At 36.7% G+C, this 6,626-nt stretch overlaps 1 protein-coding gene across 7 annotated transcripts in view; it reads right to left on the bottom strand.

The window, feature by feature from the left end:
- Positions 1-3,731: 3,731 nt before the first annotated feature.
- The window catches only part of RTP4 (receptor transporter protein 4), a 114,630-nt gene continuing 111,735 nt past the window's right edge, over positions 3,732-6,626 (bottom strand). For 5 of the 7 annotated variants that reach the window (XR_007408141.1, XR_007408143.1, XR_007408146.1 and 2 more), the window contains 2 exons: positions 5,929-6,070; positions 3,732-4,762 (listed from right to left, as the gene is read on the bottom strand). The gene's annotated coding sequence lies outside the window, so the exon portion shown is untranslated. The remainder of the gene's footprint in view (positions 4,763-5,928; positions 6,071-6,626) is intronic. The other 2 variants (XR_007408142.1, XR_007408144.1) reach the window with 1 other exon arrangement.

Here is a 6,626-nt window from a genome sequence, read left to right as displayed (position 1 = left end):
ATTGTTTTCAATTTATTACCATGCTTTTGACTTCAAATCCAAGTTTTAAAATTTTATTTGAAATCTTCAAAACACCATATTAAACTCTTTTAAAAAGGTTTAAAAAAAAGAAAAAGAAAGAAAGAAAAAGTTTGTTTAAATATTCTTTTTAGCATCTTTTTCAAATAGAGATGGAGTGACACAGGTGAAGGAGCCCATAACAATCTCTTAATGTCTTGTCATCAGATTTTTATTGCGTAAGAACATAAATGGCAGGATTTAGGCTAAGAAGATAAAGAAATGTCTTCCCAATAAAAAATTTTCTACTTTAGGGTTAATAACTTCTCCTGGGGTTGAAATAGAACTTTATTTTATGGCTTATGATGGAAATGAAAGTACTAAAATCTTTAAAATTCAACACTCTATTTGCATTTTTATTCTACTGAGCTGGAGAAATGAAAGGTCTGTGGAGCAGTCGTAGCTGGCTTTGATCTTACGGTTAACAGTATCTGTAATATCAATTTTGAGTTAGACACCTGTTATTCACAGAAAAGTTTTTCTGATCTTTCATGCTTCTTATCTTTTTAGTACAGGAGTGAGAGTCCTAGTATAGTGTTTGTTGTAAAGATCAAATGATATATAAAATATAAAGGCAATATGTAAAATAAATTGCTATATAAGAATAAGTACTTTTATTATTTAGATCAGTGTTCTTAAGGGCCAGATATATAGCTTCTGAGAAGCAAAAGGTCCTTATGGTTTGGTGGAAAAGTGGCTATTTGATTAAAAGATTATCTTTCTGGGATCCCTGAGTGGTTCAGCAGTTTAGCTCCTGTCTTTGGCCCAGGGTGTGATCCTGGAGTCCCAGGATTGAATCCCATATCAGGGTCCCTGCATGGAGCCTGCTTCTCCCTCTGCCTGTGTCTCTGCCTCTCTCTCTCTCTCATGAATAAATAAATAAAATCTTTATAAACAAAATAAAAGATGATCTTTTTTTCCCTTTATTCCCACTAGGGGAAGTTGATTTCATTGAGAGCAATAATACCTACCTGAAATCCTTTAAAATCTTTCTATTTCCTATGGATTAAGTATAAACTTCTCATTTTGCCAAATCAAGACTTTTATAATACTGCCCCAAACTCTTTTTCAGGACTTACTTTTCCCTATTTTCATTATTATTTTTATTAATATGTAAGGAAAACTCATTTCAAGTTTGAGAAAGAGCTTCCATAAAGTATAAAGGCTCACATATAGCTGGGATTTTTTGGCTTTCCCACCAACCATTGGAGATACTTTGAAATATATTGAGTTTTGCTAGGACCTTCACAAAAAGTCATGCCTTTGTGGCAGGGCTAAATTAGCCCCACAGTAAAGGCTGTTCTGGATTCACTATAACAAAGCTTAAAAGTAAGGCTCAAAATAATCAGATCAATCTGCAAATAACTTAACTGTATCCCATAACACTTTTTAAAGGAATACAACTAAATATAACAACCAATCAATACATGAGATCTGGTATCCAATGAAAATTTTCCAGGTGTGCAAATAAATATGAAAATAAGATCCTTAATAGGGAAAAAATAAATTACTAGAAACACACTCAGAAATGACAGCTATGATGGAGATAGCTGATAAGGAACTTGAAATGACTATTGTAAGTATTCACAAAGATATAGAGTAAAACAAATATGGTAAGGAAAAATGGAAGATATTAACAAATATCTAAATGGAACTTGGAGAGATGAAAAATATATCAAAAATGAAAAATATACTAAATGAAATTGACAATAGATTAGACAGTGCAGAAGAAAAAAATAGTGAACTTGAAAACACAGCAAAAGTTGCTATCCAAAATGAATAGCACATAGAAAAAAAAGACAGAAACAAGTGAACAGAGCTTCAGTGAATGTGGGACAATATCAAGTAATCTAACATACATAAATTGGAGTTTCAGAGAGAGGATAGAAAGATGAAGGCAGATAAAAATATTTGAAGAAAGAAAAGCAAAAGAATTTTTCCAAATTTGATGAAAACTGTAAACCCACAGATCCAAGAGTTTTGATAAACTCCAAGCAGAATAAATATTGAACACACACACACACACACACACAATGGCAAACCATTATCAAGTTGGTAAACACTAGAGAAAAAGAAAAAAATCCCAGCCATCAGAGAATAAAGACACTTCATAGTGAAAGGAATGAAGATAAGGATGTAGATTCTCTTTGGAAATGATGCACGCCAGGAGACAATGGCGTGCAGAGACGTGGTCAACCTAGACTTCTACACCCAGAAATGAAAACAAACTAAAAACATTTCAGACTAATGGAAGCTGAGAGAATGTGTCACCAGCCGACTCACACCACAAGAAATGTTAAAGGAAATCCTTAAGGTAAAAATGACTCCTTCAATCTGGATCCCTTCTCTTTGTATGATTTTATAGTTTCCTCAACTGGATCCACTGATCTATGTCTTATTTTAATGGTTCCATATTATTTCTGCCATGAGATATAGGGTATATTGCAGACCTAGCCACTTAACCTGAGGTCAGGTTATAAGTATAGGTTACAAGTATAATATTATTAAATAAAATAAAGCTTAATGACCTGCATCTGGGTGGTTTTTCCTTCAGAGTCCTGCAGATACATATGTACCTCCAGAGGCCATCCTGAGTGTCAACTTGTTTAGCTCTTTCTCATAGACAGGTTGCTGATCTGTCCTCATATGCTTTCCTTTTCTATATCCATTCAATCCGTTTTTCACACTGAAGCTAGTGACAATCGAAGGCTCAAATCTGATAATGCCACTCCCCGGTTAATGTCTTTTCATTCTTTTGAATTCTAAGTAAGCCTCCTAAGCTTCTTATGATCTTTAATAATCCAGATTTGCCTATTGCTGTAGCATCATCTTTCATCATTTGCTGCTTCAACTTTTATTTCACCCATTACACAACTGAGAGTCCTTGAATGTTCCATGTTCTCTTTTGCTTTCAGGACTCTGTTGAAATTATTCTGTTTTCCTCAAATGCTGTCCCTCTTCTTCCATGTCATCTGTTACCTACTCCTTAATGAAGCCCTTCCAACATCTCAGGCCTGGATTAGGTACTCCTCCCCTGTTCCTAAGCCTTTGGTAGTACTAGTCACACTAAGTTATAATTGCTTCCTTACTTCTGTCTCTTCAAATGAGACTGTGAGCAACTTGAGGGCAGGGACTGTCCGTTGCCTACCATAGTACCTGATATGTTGTTGGGTGCTCCAAGAGATTTGTTGGCTGAATGGTAGCTATTAGTTAGTGACCGAACGTCATTATTAATTCTTCTAACCTCACTACACCTATCATAGTGCCTGACACATATTAGTCACTCAGTACATTTCACTACATTAAACATTTATACTTACTATGTATCTGACATATTGCAATGCCTTTTAGGAAATGTGATTTAATTTAATCCTATCAACCGTCCCACCAGGAAGTATGTTTCATTATCCTCAACAAAAAGATTTGAAAAGTAAGACTCAGTAAATTTAAATAGCTTTCGCAGGGCCAAATTAATGTCCATAATGGTTTCCCAGTTCAGCTTCCATTTCCACTGAAGAAAATATGTCTAAGAACAGGGGAAGAATAACAAGCAACTTCCTTACTCTCTGTCCACTCCTCCCTTTATCAGATTTATTTAAAGAAAAATAACTTAATGTCATTGCTACACATTTTCCCGGTTAAAAGTAAGAGAAAAGGAGCAAAGGAGCCTGACATTATGGAAACAAAATAACATTTATTCCCAGTGAATATCTGTGAAGTTTATCAAATTGAAATGAATTCTGCAAAGAGGCAAATTATGGTCCTTGTATGATCAAATGTTTATCTGCAGGCATTTGATGGGCTTGAGAGTTGACAAGGACAATGGATATAATATCACAGGATCTATAATCAGTGCACAAACTGGAAAAAAGGATGAAATTGATGATGATCGTGACTTTGTCTTCTGATTGAGATATAGAATGCTTATGTTTTTACAGTCAAGTTAGACAGATTAGTTTGGATGGATGGATAGATGGATTAAGTGGCTGTCGATCTCATATTGTTGGAAAGGGGCAGTGAAGGCATCTCTGACTAAATACTTCTCATAAATACCTAAAACATCGTTTGAAATTCACTATGAGGAAATCCAGTCAAACATTCTTTTGGGCAGAGAGTTTACATGGGAAATCCTGGTGTAACAGCCCCAGAAGGCTATGTGGAAAAGCATTCTGGCTTTTGAGGACTGCTTTCTCCCTCTGCTGATAACTTATTCCGTAACTCTTGCAACACAACCAGCAGGGCTGCATTTTCCTCTGTACAACGAAGAGTGGGAACACTTGACCTGCGTGTTTCATCAGCATTACCATTGCTGTGGATCTAGGGGGCTACAGTCATCCTACCATTGCATGAGGCTAATCTGCCTCTGGTTCCTTCCTTCCTAAATTCCCAACTTTCTCCCACTATCACCACTGCAGTGTAGACCACTGAAATGATCAAGAGGTGATAGATTTGTGGAAATCATATAAATCAGGAAAATCCTAATTATTCTATTTCTCTCCACTCCTTTGGTATGGTCATGGATATCAAGGATATGCTGCTAACTGGAAAACATTCTTCGTCTTCAGTGAGCCACAGTTTCACCGTCTTTAAAATGAGATTCATAATGGGTACTTCTCAGTCTTCACTGCAGTCTTCTTTTGTCTCATCCTAAATTATAGGTGAGGTTTGAATGGGCAGTGATTCCCGATAGTGTTGAACAGGATGCCTGGTGTGAGATAAGGAGTGTAGGAAGTTACTCTCCAACTTTACTTTTGCTTTTCCAGAAGAGTAGTAGATCAAATAAAACCAACATACCCATCTTATACCAAATTTGTCCTATACAAATGTGTAGCACCTGACTTTTGATGGTTCCTTATGCCTAGAGAGATAAACAAATTATATGTTCCGGAGTCAACCTCCTCTCAGTAAGCATGGTTTCTTCTGCAGAGCCTGATTTCTCTTACATGTGTGGAAGTGAAGCAGCATCTAATTAGAGATGGGTTGCCTTAGTGAGAAGTTGCTTCTCATTAAAACTCTCATCCTTGAATTGCCTGCCTTGATTTTAAGAAACCTACTCTGCCAGAGCTCCCATTGGTGCCTCCTGCCACCAAGAAATTTTAAATGGCTAGGGTTAGAGGGTCTGACAATGGTGTCAGTTTCTGTGTCCGATTTCATGTGACAATTAATTATAATATTTGTTCAGAAAAAAAAGAAGCCTGTTGTCATAGTGATAGCTGACTTCCCAAGTAAGATGCATACCCCCAGTTGAAGTATCTGCCTGCACAGATCCAAATATCAATTTGTTGTGTACACTGTAGAAATAATTGAGAGTATACTTCAGGGAGAAAAAAATTTGATATGGACAGAGTTTCCTATACTTATGCTATTTGCATCTTCTCTGTACAACCATGATTTTTCCTCTGATTTCCATTTCTTTTTCCAAGAATGATACTTTTCAGGGACTTGGCTATATTCCAGAGACTAGTGGTGATGTCGCCTCCTTATATCCAGGAGGCCTTTAAAGCACTGAGGCCACTAAAGGGAATGTTTTATATTTGCTGGCTCTGTGACCTGAGGCAAGCCATGTTCCCTGTCTAAGCTACAATTTCTCCCTCTTATAAATGAAGAAGGTAGGACTAGGTCAGTGACTCTCATGGAGAAGTGGATAAAATATATCATATATAAGAATTATAAAAGAGAATTTGAGGAAGATGATACAGTTTTATATTCTTGTTAATCCCTCTTATAATAGAGATCAAGCCTGGAGGCCAATAGGGCATTATCACTTGTACAGTTAAGATCTTTCTAGATCTTAACTAGAAAGAGGCTAGAGCTCCTGACCCAAATGTTTGAATTGAAAACTGGGGAAAAGGGGATACTGAGTTTCCTCACCCTTCTGATTGTCCTGATATCTCGTTTGCTAACCTCAAAATTCCAGTAGATATGCCATGAGGTAAGCTCAAACTTTTTGTCCCATCTTTATTACGGAGTATAGCAGCTTTGCAGACACTGTCTTGAGTTCACACTGGAGGAGCTGGGGAAATCAAAAGGAAGAGGAAATATTGGTCATTAGACAATATGTACAAGTCAAGTACTAACTGAGGCACTTTCATATCCATCTTTCTCACCAAAAACAAGAAGGAATCAGTCATTTTTCCAACAGTTATGTGGCCAGTAAGGGGAAAAGACCAGAATATTCCCCCAAACTTTTAAAACCATCCTTTTTCCATAATCCTTAAATGCAGAATCCTTAAATCCTTAAATGAGTTAGTCATCTCTCTGTCTGCCTCTCCCTTATCTCCACTAGCAACCTTAGACTTACAAACAAATATATTCCACAAATGAGATGCAGTGCCAAGCCAGAGAGAGAATCGAAAGGGCACAGTTATCAGAACAGACAACTAATTATTGGGCCATATTCAGAGATAGGCGGTCTGAGGATTTTGCCCAGAAAAACTTCTAATTGTAGGGCATAAGAGAAAAATATTGGACCGAAAGGCTGTTAATATGAGTTTTGGCTTTGGCTTTTTATATTTGCTGGCTCTGTGACCTGAGGCAAGCCATGTTCCCTGTCTAAGCTACAATTTCTC

Source organism: Canis lupus, chromosome 34, assembly GCF_003254725.2.
Source record: "Canis lupus dingo isolate Sandy chromosome 34, ASM325472v2, whole genome shotgun sequence".
Classification (NCBI taxonomy): domain Eukaryota; kingdom Metazoa; phylum Chordata; class Mammalia; order Carnivora; family Canidae; genus Canis; species Canis lupus.
Note: the sequence above shows the minus strand (reverse complement) of the source record. Positions and strands in the feature narration are given on the sequence as shown.